Genomic DNA, 19,122 nt, shown 5'->3' on the forward strand with positions numbered 1-19,122 from the left:
TCCTTTTGATGCAGGCAAGCACCAGTTGACTCATTGATGGATGTGCAGGGGTCATGGAAAACCTTCCATAATCAAGGCTGAGAGGATAGGGTGACGGACCTAAAATCCGTTGGGGGCTCCTGTGCCATGTTAAAATCATGCCTACTACATTTGTGATCTTAGTGTCTTACAAATTCCCCACAGATTGTTCCGCCAGAACACAGCTCTTTAACACTGCAGCAGAACTATATAAAGTCATCCGCGTAGATAAATAAACCGCGAACGAAATACGTCTTCTACATTTGCGTGTTCACCATATGACCTAGACAATGGCCACCAAGGCAGTTTTTCAATTATATTACTGAAATGCACTTTCATATAGTTCACAGCATGTCAACTGCACCAAGTGCTAGAAAGGAGTGCACCAGCACCTTTTGGGAGACAGATGTGCTGCAGAATTTTGGGGAAACTGATTGGTACCTTAACTTCAGAATGTCAGAGAAGGCGTGGGTTTAAGTCGCAAGGTTGTATCTTAAGCCCTATTCTGACGGGACTAGTTTTACAGGGGGTCTGTTACTTTTTTTGGTTCTTACAAACAGTAGTTTTGTTCTTACACAACATGTCCTAATAAAGCTTGTGACTTGTATTAAACATTTGTCTCTTTACTTTTAAAGTAAACTGGATTTTAACATATTCAAGTAACCATTAGGCATTAAAGTACAAAAATATAAACGTTGCTTAGTGCAAAAACATAACTTCTTACAGTTTCACAACATTACTGTTCCTAGAACAGTTATTTTAATTAGTATAAACTGTGCAACTGCACAATAATGTTTGCAAAAAACAATGTCCAGAGAACTAGTGGTCATTTCTTTGGTCAGACAGTGAGCGTTGATCTTGGAAAACTGATGTTGACGGATTTTAGTGGAAGGCTTCGCCAGGTGAAAAAGCAAATGGATCAGATAAATAATAGTGCTGAGCAGGATGTTGATATTGTGCAAACGAAGTCGAGGGGCCATACTGTGGCAATGCAGGTCTAAGCACTTGCAGAATTTGAACCATGAATTGCTGGGTCTCTCGAGCACGCCTGTCTTCAGCTTCCTGACGTTTTATCTCAAATTCAAGAGGTGCTTTGTCCAGATCCAACCTGGCCTGCTGGAGCTGTCTCTTCTAGGCCATGTGCTCTTTGTCAAGACGCTGTTCAAGCTCTGCTGCTGTTGTATCAATGTCATGTTGAATTAACATGTTTATCCCTCTCTCCATGGCTTCCATAATTTATTTATTTTTTCCTTTGCGTTTTCGCCCTGATGAGAAAAATCACAAAATTGTATTGTATCATAAGACAAAAAGACGTGCTGTTATATGATAATACAATATATCATAATAATGAACATTGTCAATATTGTTATTGTGGAGACTTCAAGATGTGAAAAATTATGAATTACTTGGCTTTTTAGAAAGAGTTCAAATTTTTAACTGGTTAATTTGTTTCTGTAAAGTATTTAAAACCTTTTCACTACGGTGTTTACCAACTATTCAAATACAGAATACTTTAACACCTACATTTCAATATAATTCAAAAATGTACTATAAATACTATTTAAAACTGTTTCATTTCTTTATTGTTTCTTTAAAGTCATGTGTAATCTTGCTTAATAATAATTTATTATTTAATTAAATTAATTTAATATTAATTGGCCAGTATTGGTGGTCTGCTCTGACCTTTGACCACTGTCATCTTCAGTCGCTGTAAATGTAGCTGCTTTGTCTCCTGATGGCTCTGCTATACCAGATGAGTGTGAACTGGTACCTGTAAAAAATCATATAATTTAGAAAATTCGAGAGCTTCAAGATAATAAATAAATAGCAACACTGACATTTTGTACAGAGAAAAATTCACAAACTTACCAGCGATATCACCTTCCTCTAAACTTGACGCATCCATATGTCCTTAGTCATTGGACGACAAGCTAAAGAAACAGAAATATCTACTCAATATGGACAGTACTGGTTTAATTACAGTACTTGATTGTGTCTCTATCAGTAGTTTGTTCACTGCATTGTATTATTTATGTCTATTATTTCATTTGATATGTATGCTTATGAACATAGCCATACATGCTTTATACACTGTTAAATATATTTTAATACAAAATTAATACTCTTAAAAGTAGCAACTAAACAAGAACAGAGTCCAGTTCCTCGAAGAATGTGCAGCGTTGTGGATCCGACCCAGTCTTCTTGTTATGCTTCACACATTCGCGGTAACGTCGTTTCAGTTATTCTATGCGGTCTTTGCACTTTACCCAACCAAAGGTATTTTATATGGATGCACAAACCTCACAAACTTTTTTACAAACTGCCTCCCAAACCTTGTGGTTGTGTATAAAATTTTCAAACTGAAACTGAAACGTAGGTTCGCTCCAAACAGAAATTAAAGCCAATGTTTCCTCCCGACTTCAGTGTTGCGTCGCTTTCTTTTTCGCCGCCATTTTACTATTGATCGGTCATATGACTATACGTAATCCACACATCATGGACATGTGGTCTTGTGCAAGTCATGTCCGAATCCATACATGAAATGACAGACGTTGGCTAAAAAAAATTCTAACTCAAACGTCGTTTGGAAAACTAGTCCCGTCTAAATAGGGCTTATGTCTGTGTTTGGAAGACAAAGGAGAATAATTATTTTATTATTGTTTTGATTTCGAATGAAAATAAAGTCACTGTCAGAAGTGGGATTTGAACCCACGCCTCCATGTGGAGACCAGAACACTCAGTTTCTTGGAAGGTACAGAACCTTGAGTCTGGCGCCTTAGACCACTCGGCCATCCTGACATACAATCATGTGTTTCTTATTCCCTCAGTGGCTAAAAAAAACTATTTTTACAAATTTCTGTCTACTTGTTTGTCTTATCTATCCTCCTATTTGTGTGTTTCTTATCTATGTAAGTCTTATCTGATTTTAGATCTAAATGCCTATATGCCTGCGTGACACTAAAACATGTAGTGGTAACGGCTACTTTTTACTTGATACCAAATATCAGAGCCCAAACTTCTTTACTTTAACTTGAGTAAAAAAGTGTAGTCAGTACTTTAACCTTTACAAATGTTTTTTAAAACATGAGTACCTGTACTTCTACTTAAGTGAAGGATGTGTGTACTTTTGCCACCTCTGATGATTGGCTATTGCTTAAAGCAAACCCTGCATTGACTGGTCAGTTCACATACACAATGCGCTCATGCTGGACGTTTTTTTTTGTGTGTATTCTAGCAACTGTAGTAAACAAAACATTGGCTGATAATCACGTGGCGAAAAGTTCACTCATTTTGCTCACAGCTTGTCGAGAGGTAAAGTTCTCGCTCTCCTTTACTCTCTATACTGTACATACAAAGACGATTTTTAGTTAAACATGAACATCAGTCTGCCAAAACTATAAGAAATGTGGAAGGTTGGTTTTATTTTCCCTTTTCTTTCTTTTTTCTTTTATTTTTCTAATTTGTTTTTTCTCCTTTCCCATTTCCTCTTCTTTTTCCTTGTTCCCACCCCTTAACAGACTACTGTTCCCCAGCTTTTGGTGCAATCGGTCAGGACTTTCGTCTGTTAACCAAAAGGTTGGTGGTTTAAACCCAACCAGGGATGCGGTTGGATGGATGAAAATATATGCATACAAGAAAAAGAAAAGATTTTCCAAAAAGCAGCAGGCAAAAATTTGAGGTGGAGGGGCATCTTCTACATCTACAATCAATTATAATCGCCACAGCGGATCATGCGCATGTTTGATTTGGCACATGCTTTTACGCTGGATGCCCTTCCTAACGCAACCCTACCCATTTATCCGGGCTTGGGACCGGCACTAAGAGTGGCTGGGGTTGGTTCCCTGACCAGGGATTGAACCCGGACCACAGCGGTGAGAGAACCGCATCCTAGCCACTAGACCACCAGAGATCAACATATAAAACACCAATATATTATAGTATTATATAGTTTATCTGTTCTTATAGCTTCATTGTCAGTGAAATTGTTTATCCATTTCTGATGGTTCTTCGTGTCCTTCAGTCTCCTGTCCTTCATCTTGCAGTTTGATCTCAATCATGACTCGTTTCTGTGTAACAGAATGCAGATGAACAGAGAAGCTTCATGTTTGTACATCTACATGTAGAGGAATGTATCTACCTTGATGTTATCTCTTTTTTGCATCTCCTCTCCTTCTGGTTCTGCTGCAGAATCTGCCTCAGAGCAGTTTCCATATCTGTAGGCTAAAGAGAACAGCAATAATCAACCCTGATAATGCTGTCCGATTTGTTGCAACTGCCTGAGATACTCTTACACACACACAAACACACACTCAATTTAAAAGACAGTCAGAGACACCGGTTGTCCCTGTATTCTGTCTTGTGCTGCTTGTTGAGGTGCAGCGACTCTCTCATTGAGGCATCTGGACTATTCAGCATCTGCTGTACGAATTGTTTAAGACCTTTTAGTTAAAAAGATTCAGACCTTCTCCATAATTTAAGGAGGATTCTGGTCTCCTAATATACATGTGGGTTTAAATCCCACTTCTGAAATGACAAAATTGTTTTTTATATGATCTATTTAATGTCCAAATATTCACATTTGTATCTGTAATAATAACTGGATGTGATGGTCTCCACTATAAACACCTAAAAATGAAACAGTTTTAAAAAATAAATGTGAAGGAATTGGAAATAAATGATGTTTGTGATCTGGCACACTTGATAAGATTTCAGATTCTTTGAACTAGATGTCACTATTAGTCAATTATATTTATACCCTCACCATCATTAGACTTTACAACAACTACAACAGAAATTCAGTCTTTGTTTGTATTCCTCCCATTCTACTGGATCCACACACACACACACACACACACACACACACACACACACACACACACACACACACACACACACACACACACACACACACACTTATAGAAGAACTTAACTTCAGTGTCTTCTCATGGTTTGTTGCGTTTCCCATCAGCTCTTGGTACTTTATCTGAAGGTGGTTGTGTTCGTGTCTCTCTTAAATCAGGTCCTAAAACAAAGTCATTGAGCAGAAAATGAGTACATTTATGGACTTTTTTGTTGAATCTTATAATAAAAATTCTCGAGCAGTTTTATAAAAGTCATGACTTAGTAATACAAAAAACTTTCTCGGAGTACATTGTTGTGGGGTTTTACAGATTCTTTCATCCAGTCGTACTTCAGTCAGTCTAAAGAAGCTCACCCTCTTTCAGCTCAGCTGTGACCTACAGTTAACCCTCTGGAGTCTGAGGGTGTTTTTGGCCCCTTGAGAGATTTTGACATGCTCTTACATTTGGTTCTTTTTAGTTGCTTTTAAAATATATTATTGACAAAATACTTATTACACTGTATTCATCACAAACTGGGCTACCATAATATGTAAACAACTTATATGTGTGTGTTTGTATTTTTTACTAAATAAGGTTTATGCGTGGTTTTTGAAAAAAGCAACAAAAAAAAACCCTCACTGAAATAAGGCCACAAAACCCGATAGTAAACATGTTTCCCCAAGACTTTTTGAGAACAGAGCTTGTAATGTAGGGTTTTTTATTTTTAATCATGTGAAAATCATCCTGCCTGCTCATTCACCTTAAACAATACTTTGAAATAAAATGTAAAAAACACTTTATACTTTGAAAGGCCATATGCAAAGAGGCGTCGACATGCTGTGACTGACAGCTTCGTAGACAATGTGTCGCATAATGAGCTGTCGATTACATAATGAGCTGTGGATCACTGAGCCAGGATCACAGTGAGAAGTACAGTACTACAACAAGGAATGTGTTTCCTTTGTGTTTATTAAAAATACACATTAGCAAGGACAGCATTAAAAAGGGAATTGTGTAACGATAAAACAATACAGTACAGTATGTATAAAAAATAAAGAGTGCAACAAAAACAATAACACAATACACTACAGTAGGGTTCTGCAAATCCTAGCCTGTAGGGCTACAATACTATGCATTAAATAATAATAGTGTATCCATTTGAGGAATCGGCAAGAACAAACAACTTGAACCCCCACTTAGTTGGCTTGTCTTTCATGTACTGTGTCCTCCCAGTGTTAGCTTTGCATGCTACCATCCTCTCATCCACGGCAAAATGTCTCCTAGGATGATAAATTGCTTTGCAGGTCTTACGGATTGTGTCCATAAGCAGTTTCACTCTGAACAGATGGTCATGTTCAGATGTGCCCCTCTTTCTGTCATTTTCTTTGTCTGCATCTGGGTGACTCATGTGTACATTCCATGAAATTGTCCTGTATCTGTCCCTTCACAATAAGTGTTGCTGGAAAGGGAACTGTGAAAATACTGCTCTGTTGCCAGTAGTCTATGATGGAGGGCAACTTTACCATTGCCATGTAAAATAAAAGCCTAATGTAGCGATACATCTCACTCACGGTTACATCTCTCCATTTGTATTTGCGTCCCTTGGCTATTGACTTGGCAGCTTGAGCATTTGTGTTGTGGCACAAAGTATACAGGGAAAAATATTTTAAATAGACTAAATGGAGAATGAGAGTCAGAAGACCTCAGTTAAGGTCCAGGTTTCACGTGCGGGCAGGAATCGCAGAGTCTGTGGAACTGTGTCGTTATCTGTCTGATCCTTCCATGACATGGTGGACTGTGTGTGCTGCCTTTGCCCTTTTTGGAGCAGGTGCTTGATCACATCTGTTTATGAAACACACAAACGAACATCACTAATTGTGTCATTGGTAAAGTTGTTTGCATATGTCATACAATGCAATAATGATTCAAACTAAATATAATTTAAGAAAATATAAAATATGTACTTACTCAGGATGATTCTCGGTCAAACTGAAAATGGAGCGACACCTGCGTGGCCTGGTGTGAGTTTCCAGTGAAGGCAGGGGTGATGCAGCCACATTCCTAAAAATAACCAAACAATATATTTTCAGTATTTTTGATGAATACACTTGAACTTGAATATATATATATTTTTTTTTATTTTTTTTTTTTTGTTAGCATGCATTGTACATATAGCATTTACACCTCAGCATTCCAGAACATCTCTGCTAGCTAACACTACATAACAGACTTTCAGGATGATCAGTGACACGAACCAAAACTGAACTGAGGCTAAAATATAACTTTATATAACGGCAACAATATTTAGAGCATACAATTACAAACAGTTCATGTTATAAATGAGCAGATATTGGCGGATTTCTGTTGTAACATTAAAAGGCAATGCTGACAAAATCTAGGCAGAGATGTCTACAAACAATATGAGTTTTATATGATCACAATGTAAGACTTAATAACTTACTCATCGTAGCAACTTGCTGGAAAGTCCTCGCTCTTCAAAATGCAAACGCTCCTCGTCGGAATCGCAGTCTTCTTTAGATGAAAGGGTAAATTCTTTGCCATTGTTTTATGCCACTGTCCGGGGGGCGTGTGTGTGTGTGTGTGTGACTCAACGTGTGAACTGTTTTACCTGTGAATAGCGGGGGGGCGTGTCCGCTCGCAGCTCATTATCAGATAATTGGTGGAAAATCTGTGCCTCTACTTGGTTTCACATGATTTATATTCATTGAAAACATATGTTTTTTATTTCACCGACTTATTCTACAACTACACACGTTAAGCTGTCTAAATATATATTTTTTATTTCTGTGTGTCAGCTATTGGCCGAGTTTCAGCGCATATTGATGACGTGTTTCTAAACGAAGTTCACGCAGACAAAGGCGACAGATGGCGCACCCTGACTATTTTATTCATAAAAAAAAATACAACGTTTTGTTTATACAGTGAGCATACACAAATAAAAGTAGACCCTTTACAGATTTAAATGATGTATTACTTTGACATGTTTGATCAAATATGACCGAGCAGTTTAAGCTCTTTTTGCTGGCATCTGAAAAAAATCACGTCTGGGTGCCGGCGGCGAATCAGACTCCAGAGGGTTAATATATTATTAAAATACATACTTTGTAACCTGTCTGGTTAGAAGAGCCCAAGCTACAAAAAAGGAAAAGAAACAAATTCAATATTTAAACTTAACAGAAAAAAGGTACATACAAAAATACTTTAATACCTAAAAAATATACACAAATAAATCAATAATTCTGGGTGGGAAAAAAATTATATATATAATCCCAAAAGAACAGCCTACCTGGCTGGTTGCAGTTTATATTTCATTAGCATGAGATGCCACCGCGGGATTCGAACCGCGAATTTGTCCTGCAATGAACACTGCAACCAGATACGTAACCACTAGGCTACGTGCAGGTAGAACAAAAGAAGAGATCAATCACAGCTTAAGAACTACAGCTCTGTACAAGTCCCGCCCCTTTTCACAGTTGATTGGTTGGCGCTATAAGGGGAAAAAAATTTTATTAAAATTTTTACAAAAAAAGGCATCTTCTTTTCTTCTTGTTTACGTTAAATTAAATAATACAAATACACAAATAAATGTATATATTCGCCGCGGAGGCAAAAGAAAAAAACACATCAGGAACTGATTGAGCGCCATAAAGGACCACGTGACCACAGGGCCGAGTGATGGCGCTATATACTCTGTACAAGTCCCGCCCCTTCTCTCGGATGATTGGCTAGCACTGAAAGCAAACCCTGCGTTGATTAGTCTGTTCACACACATAATTCATAGACTTGCAGGAAAAAGCTGATAAATTTGACTAAAAAATAAAGAATAAAAGAGAGATAATATTTCCAGAAATGTTGCAGTGAGCAGAAACTGACATTTCGGCTAATAGTGTAGGAGACATCATAATTAGCCTCATGCTAGCCGGGTTTGCTAGCGCTGTTTTTGTGTTAACTAGTTTCTTAGAATTTCTGACTGAAATCTAAACAAAAAGAGGAATACATTCTATTTTACATTATTATGATACGTATAGTTTATTTATAGCTCACTAAATGTACAATATTTAGACTGAGGATGAAAACGATTGAAGCTAAGATTAATTAGCCGGCTAGTTAGCCTAGCTCAGTGGATCTCAAAGTGTGGGATGCGGCCCTCTAGTGGGGAATAAAGACATAACAGGTGGGGCGCAATAAACGGCAGGATTTATTTATTTATTTGTTCTTCATTTATGATTTTCACTATTAATAAAGTTCATGCACTCAAAGCAAAACAAATAAACAATTAGGAACAAGTCACTTATACTGCATACACACATTGTATAGTCCTTACAGAAATTGGGCCGACCCAATCACATCTTCAATCATCTCCCCTTTTGGGCTCTGTGTGAGCTTGCTGCATCAGATGGAGGTCATAATTAGTTTTAGGATTCATCAGTGTGGATTAGAGTTTTTTTGTATTAATAAATCTGGACCAAAATGCCAGAGCTTGATTTTTTGTCCCAGTCCAGTTCTGCTTGGATCCTTCTCAGATGGTTTCCATATCTGTAAAGAGAACAGCAATAAGTTTCATTCCACACACTGACTCTGTGGACGTGTAGGGGTGTGTGTACCTTTTTCTCTTTGCATGGTGGATGTGTGTGTGTTCTTCTGTAGGACGGTTCAAGTATGTACCTGCTGCATGTGGCTGGACCTGAAAAGAAGTACAGATAAATGTAATGAGGTCGAGTGTGAGTGTTTTCCTGGACAGAAGAAAGTTCAGGCTTCCAAGTCTTTCTTCTTACATTGTGAATGAATCAGTGAATGAAACTAACTGTCTTCACTCTAAATCATTTCCTGCATGTTTATGGGACACTGTACTGTAGCGGTGTGTAAGTGTGTGTCACCTCGTCTCATCTCTCTGATCTTATCCTGATAATGCTGTCCGATTTTTTGCAACTGCCTGAGATACTCTTACACACACACACACACACACACACACACACACTTCTGCAAGGATGACCCCCTTTTCAATTTTATAATTGATCCCTCTTGTATTTAGAAGACAGTCAGAGACACCGGTTGTCCCTGTATTCTGTCTTGTGCTGCTTGTTGAGGTGCAGCGACTCTCTCATTGAGGAATCTGGAATCTGGACCACCTCAGACCCTGCATTTAAACAAAGTAAAGTAAGATTTCACATTAAAAACGAGTATTTACGTATTTTCAGACCTTTCAGTCAAAAAGATTCAGACCTTCTCCATGGTTTAAGGAGGATTTTGGTCTCCTAATATACAAGTGGGTTTAAATCCCACTTCTGAAATGACAAAATATTATTTTATTTGATTTATTTAATGTCCAAATATTCACATTTGTATCTGTAATATTAACTGGATGTGGGCATGATCTCAACTGTAAACACCTAAAAATGAAACAGTTTTAAATTAATTGTGAAGGAATAAGAAATAAATGATGTTTGTGATCTGGCACACTTGATATTGGACAAAGTGTAAGAACTGCTCTCCAACATCTACAGCTTCATATCTACAGTGGGGGAAATAATTATTCAATCTCCTGCTTATTCTGTAAATGTACCCTCTTACAAATCCTGTAACACACATATCTATCCATTCATCCACCCAAAGAGAGTAACTACTTGTGCTACTGCATGTAATTGAAGAATGATTAAAAAGGAAGTCCAGGTTAAATAATGAAACACATTAAAAGGTGACACGTGACAAACCTTTTCCTCGTTTTAAACCTATAGATGTATGTAACAGGTGTATAATTTACCCTGTTAAATTTACATGTCCTGTTTCAATTCATACAAACATTGTTAATTTGTCTTGTTTATACTCATATCTGTGTTTATAAATGTAGTTGCCTGATCAAAATGGGTGCTTCCTTTAAATGCCTTGATAATAGAAGCTGATGTCACTTCCTGTCCTGACTCCTCCTCTTCCCTTTCTGTATTGTAATCTCATTGGAGTGGTGGGTTTCTCCTAAATTTATGATACACTGGTTTAATTTTATATAATTTACAATAAGTGAAATATCACCACAGAGGCTCCTGATTTGTTGTGTGTTTATCAGAAGAAACATTAAAAACTTCCAGTGAGCTGCAGTCTGCAGTCCCGTGTCTGATTTCACATCACAACACACAGAGTCAAGTATTTCAACTGGTGTCATCAATATTGATGAGCGATACCAATCATTTTCCTTTTAATCCGATACCGAGTACTTTCAAGATGAGTATCTAAAGTTATTATTAATAATGAATTATATTCATCTATATCTAGTCATTTATATTTTAATATTGTCATTTAAAACAAAAGAATAGCAACAAAAAAATTAGATGCAGCTCACTGGTAAGTGGCGCTATAGTGTGCTATTTTTGGAAAAGGCCCGCGGGCGACTCATGTGGTCCTCATGTGGTCCTATTTCTTAACCGTGTGAGGTAACAAAATATGAGAGTTTCTAACTAAGAGAACCCAGGCCCCATTCCAATAAAAAAATCGAGGGGAATAGGGAGCTACATGAGGAAGAAACCTTGAGAGGAACCAGACTCAAAAGGGAAACCCATCCTCATTTGGGTGATATCAAGAGTGTGATTATGAATCTTAAAACAATACAAAACACCAAGGAGTAAAAACTACCATGAGCACTGGGGTGTGTGATGGTCCGTAATCTTCATGAGGTGTGTGTGTGTGTGTGTGTGTGTGTGTGTGTGTGTGTGTGTGTGTGTGTGTGTGTGTCTGTGTGTGTCTGTGTGTATTAGAATTCTACATCATTCTCAATCCTGTCTCTTGTTTTCTAAGTCTTTTTCCCCACCTCTATTTTATTATTTTTTTTATGTGTGTCTCTGTGTGTGTGAGAGAGTCTTAACCTGTGCAGAATGGCCGCCTTATCTTCACGGAGTTGCTAAATCTCCTGTGATGTCCTAAGCCCTATTCAGACGGGACTAGTTTTCCAAACGACGTTTGAGTTAGAATTTTTTTCAGCCGACATCTGTCATTTCATGTATGGATTCGTAAGGGACTAACATCTCTGTGTTTATTGCGGAGGTAGGAATGTCTGTGTGTTACATGTGGGCGTTACACAAGACCTCTACATCCATTATTGGTGCGCAGAAAGCAGAAATTTGAATACTGGCACGCTAGGGTTAGTACGGTAGTTCAGGTTGACCAAAACACACAAGTAAACGCGTTTTTGAAAAAAACGTTTTCGCCAATCACAGAAATTCGCATTCGGACGGGATTAGATTTCTCATAGGAGCGGCGAGTTTGCTGAAATACAGTAGGTAATTTGCTCTGGAATTTTTACAGAGGTCGTGTGAGAAAAAGACAGACATGGCAGATTCGGACGGGATTAAAATCACAAAGTACCTCTGTGAAACAGAAATTTCTCTAACGACCCCCTGTAAAACTAGTCCCGTCCGAATAGGGCTTTAGGCAGCTTGTCATTGCTTGGTAAACTGTGTGTCTGCCTCTAGTGTTGCCTGGAGATACAGCCAGTTTTGATCTGTTCTCCCTCGAAATTCAAGCTCTCGTGGGTCTCCTGAACTCATTAGACTCTGAGGGAGATGGTGAACTACAGTGTAAACTACCAGTGGCCATTCGACATTGTGCAACCTGTCACTCAGCACTGACCATTCAGGAGAGTCACTCAGCACTGACCATTCAGCAGTGGTCACTCAGCAGTGGCCTTTCAGCATGCATTCTGCATCACGCAACCTACTGAACAGCAGCTAAGATAGCAAGAATCACCTTATATGCGATCAGTTCTATACCCAGTAAAGTTGAGTGTTCTGAATCCTGTACCGTGTTTTGACTGACACACTGGGGCGAGTACGATCCCCTGATCCCCACACCAGATAGTGAAAATCCTAACATTTTGTCCTTCGAGCTGGATAGGAAACCTTCCTAACAATTGGTCGTGATTCTGTCCATTGTGACTGTGTATGTAAGGGAGTGGCATTGCATGACTACAGCACAGTGCTGTGCATAAAAGCAGACCGACCCAGGCGGGAGAATCATTTCTTCTTCGCATTTTTGAGAACGCACATCAGGATGGCCTCGCAGGAAGAACGTCTCCGCGCAACAGGCTTTAGCCTGGCTTCAGGAAATGGACGGAGCAGACTCTGATGGAGGAGAGATTTCAATTGTCCAGCAGGCCACTGATACCTCTTTAGAAGAATCCGAAAAGGAGACGGAACAAGAACCCAACATGCTTCCACGGAAGATGCACCGTGGTACTGGGAAGCCCTGTCTGAGCCAGACGGCAAAAGACGACACTGTGTGGGTAGAGGAGGACATTGAAATGCCCAGTGCAGTAGCAAAACACTCGTGCTTCACTGCGCAAGCTGAACCCACAGAGTCTGCTAAGGTTTGTCATTGCCATAGTACATATGATATTTATATAAACCTATTTAGAGTGAGGTTCATGTAAATTTACAATTCTCTATTTGTTTATCCTCCAACAGCGTAAAATTACAAGCCTGCTCCAAGCTTCCTTTGCCTGTTAGACGTGGGAATGCTGCAGACCATCAGGAAATGCACGGTCCATCAAGCCCGCAGAACAGAGCGGGACTGGAATTTGGCAATTCATGAACTGATTGCATTCATTTCAGTTCTGTTTGTAAGAGCAATCATGTGTCCTGTTGGTGCCAGTGTGGTTTGCTGGTCAGAAAGTTTTCTGGTGCCAGTAATCAAAGAGACAATGCCCTGAGATAGATTCATTTCAATTATGCAACACCTTCGATTTGATGACAAGGACATGCGGGCAAAACAGGTGAAAACAGACAAATTATCTGGACACGCTTCAACAAGAACTGTGCTGAGAGTTTCACTCCAGGAGAACACATGACCATAGATGAGACCTGGGCAAACTACGGCCTGCTAATGACGCAATAAAAAAGCGCAGCTTGCACACAGTTATCTGGATAAGAGCCAACATGTCTGCAGTGTGGACTTATTTCAATATCTTAGAGAAAGACCCACGGGTAGCGATTTGCAAAACATGCAATGCTGAAATTTCAAGAGAGGATGTATCTGCAAAGAGTTTATTCCAGTGATGTGCCAAGGAAAAAGGCATAACACAAAAAATATGGAATTCATTGCCTTAGATCATGTGGTCATCTTTGAAACATTCCCCGTAGATCCAGAAAATACTTAATTATTATAATATAATAATACGTTCCATTCACTTGAATGGGCTTCCAAATGTTCTGCAGGCAATTATTTTGTATAACAGACCGTTGCTAATAATAATTGACCGCTGTCTGTCTGTCAATGCTATGAATGGTACCAAATAAATTATAATAATTTATAATAATAAATAAAAAACTTTTGTAATTGAATTTATTCTTTGAATTGCAATTCATTGATTTTAGTGAGGTTAGGATGACAATAATCTTTTTTGTTTTCTTATTCGATACACCACAATTTTACAAATATTTACAGAATAGTTTTATTCTTCCGATGATCAGTACCAGCTATTCAAAATATATAATTTAGTGCATTTTACAATGGAAAAAAGTTGAGCAGAATGAAGTTCAAGTTATCGTTGGTGTGGCCCTCCGACACAATTCAGTGAGACACAATTCTGAGTCTTCTTCTGGCCTCTGAGCTACTCTGAGTAAACAAATGCAAATGTGCCAGGCCTCACAGGTAATTGGTGTGTTTGCACAACAAAAGCAGGAGAACAATGGAGCTGAAGGCCGGTAAAAATCTCAGCAGGGGTTTTAGGTCCAGGGAATTTACGCAAATTTGCACAGGTTTAGTAAATCTATTAACAACGTGATACACTTGGATAATGCACACGAAACCCCTGAACAATGGGGGTTTTTAAGACCAGAGTTGGGACACTAAGCGCCCCCTATAGGAAACCGTTAGTCAATGCATTTTAGGTTTAACAGAAACAAAGAAAATTTGATAAGAAATACAAATTGCGATCGTATTTATTTCAAGGCGTTTTAATAATATAAGTAAAATTATTATTCTTTTGTTTTGAATTAATAAAGAAAAGAAGCGACTCCGGTGGGACTCGAATCCACAACCTTTGAATCACATCGCTACTAGTGCCTGGCCTAGAAGTCCAATGCGCTGTCCATTGCGCCACGGAGCCACCTGTTGAATAGGGCAACATTTTATTAAATATTTATAAAATATATCTAAATGTTTGTAGATCCTAATTAATCAACATTTAATGATTTTGTATTATTTTTATTATTATTTAAATCATATTTTGTGCTCTTTTGGGGGGGGAAACCCCTTTTTACTACTGTACTAAACTCTACAAAGTTTTTCCAATAATTATTATATTGATTGAGTCACAAATAGTAGTTACTCAATATAATACCACATTAAAAGATACATTTTAAATTGCGTTTTTTTCGTAAGATGTTTGCATATAGACCAAACATGGGCAAACTACGGCCTGTTGGATTTATTAATCCGGCCGCCGAACGTGACCAAATTATATTAAAATAGGTACAGGTAAACATGGGCGTAAATCCCGGGGGGGACCGGGATGACATGCCCCCCCATATCCAAGTATTATCCCCCCAAAAAAATTTATTAAAAAAATATCACACTCTCTATTGTGGAAAATAAATGTATGCATACCTAAATAATTGAGTAAGTAGAAAAAAAATCGCAAAAAAATGCATTTAGAAACAGTTGAGTTCCCCCTCCCCTTCCTCACAGTGGTTTGACCCACTGCCTGCTTTCCCAGTTCATCACACCTACTCTACACACACGAGTCAGGTGTGTGTCTGCGGCTCAATTAATGTTCAACTCCATTAACTAGGGTATTTTATTCACTTTAAATAAAGTGATTCTCTTTGATGTAGTTGATGCAGACTCATTCATAAATGAGTTGCGGTAAAAATGCTGATTAGCGGTGTAATTTTCTATGAATCTGCTCTATTAGCGATTAAAATATGACTTATCTAGTGAACGTTAGCTTGTTTACGATAGCTTGTAGCATAGTGCACTGACACTAACACACCAAAGCCGTTTCCCATGCAGTGTTTTATTTGGGATGAATTGGTATAATGTTAATTTAACATTAACACAATTAGCATATTGTTTATCTGCATTTACTAAATGAGCGCTGTGCTACATCTGAACTGACCCCACTGTATTTTTATAATCAATTTCTATTCTGTTCTTAAATGTCTTAATTAATTTCAATACAAAATGTTACTTTTTTTTTAAAATCCTTGTTTTGCTTTGTCATTGAACCTGAGAAAAACTTGATAAAAAAATTATATTTTTTAATTATATTTTTTTTATATAGTTTTATATTCTGTCTCTTCTTCTGTCCAATATCAAGTGTGCCAGATCACAAACATCATTTATTTCTAATTCCTTCACATTTTTCTTAAAACTGTTTCATTTTTAGGTGTTTACAGTTGAGATCATGCCCACATCCAGTTAATATTACAGATACAAATGTGAATATTTGGACATTAAATAGATGAAATAAAATAATATTTTGTCATTTCAGAAGTGGGATTTAAACCTACATGTATATTAGGAGACCAGAATCCTCCTTAAACCATGGAGAAGGTCTGAATCTTTTTGACTTAAAGGTCCAAAAATACATAAATACTTGTTTTTAATGTGAAATCTTACTTCACTTTATTTAAATGCAGGGTCTGAGGCCAAGTACAGCAGATGCTGAATGGTCCAGATTCCTCAATGAGAGAGTCGCTGCACCTCAACAAGCAGCACAAGACAGATTAATAAAATGACGGGGCTCAAAAGTATCTCAGGCAGTTGCAACAAATCGGACAGCATTATCAGGATGAGATCAGAGAGATGAGACGAGGTGACACACACTTACACACCGCTACAGTACAGTGTCCCATGAACATGCAGAAAATGTTTCATTTAGAGTGAAGACAGTTAGTTTCATTCACTGATTCATTCATTCTGAAAGAAGAAAGACTTGGAAGCCTGAACTTTCTTCTGTCCAGGAAAACACTCACACTCGACCTCATTACTTTTATCTGTACTTCTTTTCAGGTCCAGCCACATGCAGCAGGTACATACTTGGACCGTCCTACAGAGGAACACACACGTAAGGAGAAAAAGGTACACACACCCCTACACATCTACAGAGTCGGTGTGTGGAATGAAGCTTATTGCTGTTCTCTTTAGCCTACAGATATGGAAACTGCTCTGAGGCAGATTCTCCAGCAGAACCAGAAGGAGAGGAGATGCAGAGAAGAGATAAAATCAAGGTAGATACATTCCTCTACATGTAGATGTTCACACATGAAGCTTCTCTGTTCATCAGCATTCTGTTACACAGAAACGAGGCATGATTGGGATCAAACTGCAAGATGAAGGACAGCAGGCTAAAGGACACAAAGAACCATCAGAAATGGATGAACGATTTCACTGACAATGAAGTTATAAGAACAGATAAACAACCCTATAATATATTACAGTGTTTTATATGTTGATCTAAAGAAATAAAAAGAAGAAAAGTAGATTCTTAATCACACCGCATGGCGTTTACCTCAATATGGTTGACACTTTTCTAAATGTAATACAAAAACTAATAATTGATTGTAGCTGTAGAAGATGCCCCTCTACCTCAATTTCTTGCCTGAAAATCTTTTCTTTTTCTTGTATGCAAATACAGTGGAACCCGGTTATGTCGATGTCCTAGGGGGTTGCCAAAAAGCATCGAGGTAACCGATGATCGAGATAAACTAAAATCAATATGGCGCCAATATATTAACATGCTAGACATTTCTTTATGTACATGATGTGCGTTAATAAATAAGAATGTGCATGCACGTGTTTTTGAAGGGGTTTTTTACACAACAGCGTTGCCGCGATTTGTTTGATAAAGGCATGCTATAAAAATACATACAGTACATGTTTGTTAACTGTCAGGAATCCACCTGCCACGCCCCCTTCGGCACCCCCTTCGGCGTTGCAGGTGCTTTCTCGGACGCTTTCTCTGAAGCTCCCGGCTTCAATCGCGCACATATGGTGCTCGTTTAACATTCATCACCAGCTCCTATTTAAACTTCCACACTCTCACCGTCCGTTATTGTTGGTATATGTTTGTTCACGGCGGTCGCTGTTTTCGCGCATGCGTATCCCGGTACGTGTCTTCCCACCGGCACTCTCTCAACGTCTGCGCTTTTCTTCCCAAAGCGCATCGCGGATTCCCCCCCGATCCTGCCTTTGTTCATTCTATGCTTTTGCTGCTCATCCCACGTTCTCCCGTGTGCTGTTCAGCGCCGCGCTTCTACTTTCGCCTCCCGTTCATCGCATAACATTTAACAACAAAAGGCATATGTGCACTAACTAACAGCAGAGATTCACCAGTATACAATACAACATCTGTGGCATCTGTAAGGCTTGATTTTTCCGCCACTTTCTCGAGTTCTTCTGCGGCTGCACAGTGCCAATCGAGATAACTGACGTTAAATGGCAATTTTTTCCCCCCTTGTGCTCGAGATATTAGGGTTCGGCGACATAAAAAAGTCGACATAACCAATAACATAATGCTTAGAAAAAGCGAGAATTTGGCGGTTCCACTTTAAAAAACGTCGACTTAATAGGGTTGTCGAGTTAACCGAGGTCGAGATAAGTGGGTTCCACTGTATTTCCATACATCTATCCAACCAACCGCTAGAATACACACAAAAAAAAACGTCCAGCATGAGCCTATTGTGTATGTGAACTGACCAGTCAATGCAGGGTTTGCTTAAAACAATAGCTAATCATCAGAGGTGGCAAAAGTACACACATCCTTCACTTAAGTAGAAGTACAGGTACTCATGTTTTAAAAAACGTTTGTAAAGGTTAAAGTACTGACTACACTTTTTTACTCAAGTTAAAGTAGAGAAGTTTGGGCTCTGATATATAAAAAGTAGCCGTTACCACTACATGTTTTAGTGTCACGCAGGCATATAGGCATTTAGATTTAAAATCCTAAGACTAACATAGATAGATAAGAAAAACACAAATAGAAGGATAGAAAAGACAAACAAGTAGACAGAAATTTGTAAAAATAGTTTTTTTTGAGGGGATAAGAAACACATGCTTGTATGTCAGGATGGCCGAGCGGTCTAAGGCGCCAGCCTCAAGGTTCAATACCTTCCAAGAAACTGAGTGTTCTGGTCTCCACATGGAGGTGTGGGTTCAAATCCCACTTCTGACAGTGACTTTATTTTCATTAGAAATCAAAACAATAATAAAATAATTGTTCTCCTTTGTATTTCAAACACAGACATACAGAATA

At 38.4% G+C, this 19,122-nt stretch overlaps 2 long non-coding RNA genes across 3 annotated transcripts in view; one reads left to right on the plus strand and one right to left on the minus strand.

Moving 5' to 3' along the window:
* Positions 1–19,122, minus strand: part of LOC310724079 — a 423,372-nt gene that overhangs the window by 294,606 nt on the left and 109,644 nt on the right. The window lies entirely within an intron of this gene.
* LOC310724110 overlaps positions 11,820–19,122 on the plus strand; it is an 80,813-nt gene continuing 73,510 nt past the window's right edge. Inside the window, exon 1 of the long non-coding RNA XR_014532946.1 lies at positions 11,820–12,068. This is a non-coding gene — a long non-coding RNA (uncharacterized lncRNA). The remainder of the gene's footprint in view (positions 12,069–19,122) is intronic.

The sequence above is a fragment of the Silurus aristotelis genome (assembly GCF_946808225.1).
Source record: "Silurus aristotelis genome assembly, chromosome: 3".
Taxonomy (NCBI): domain Eukaryota; kingdom Metazoa; phylum Chordata; class Actinopteri; order Siluriformes; family Siluridae; genus Silurus; species Silurus aristotelis.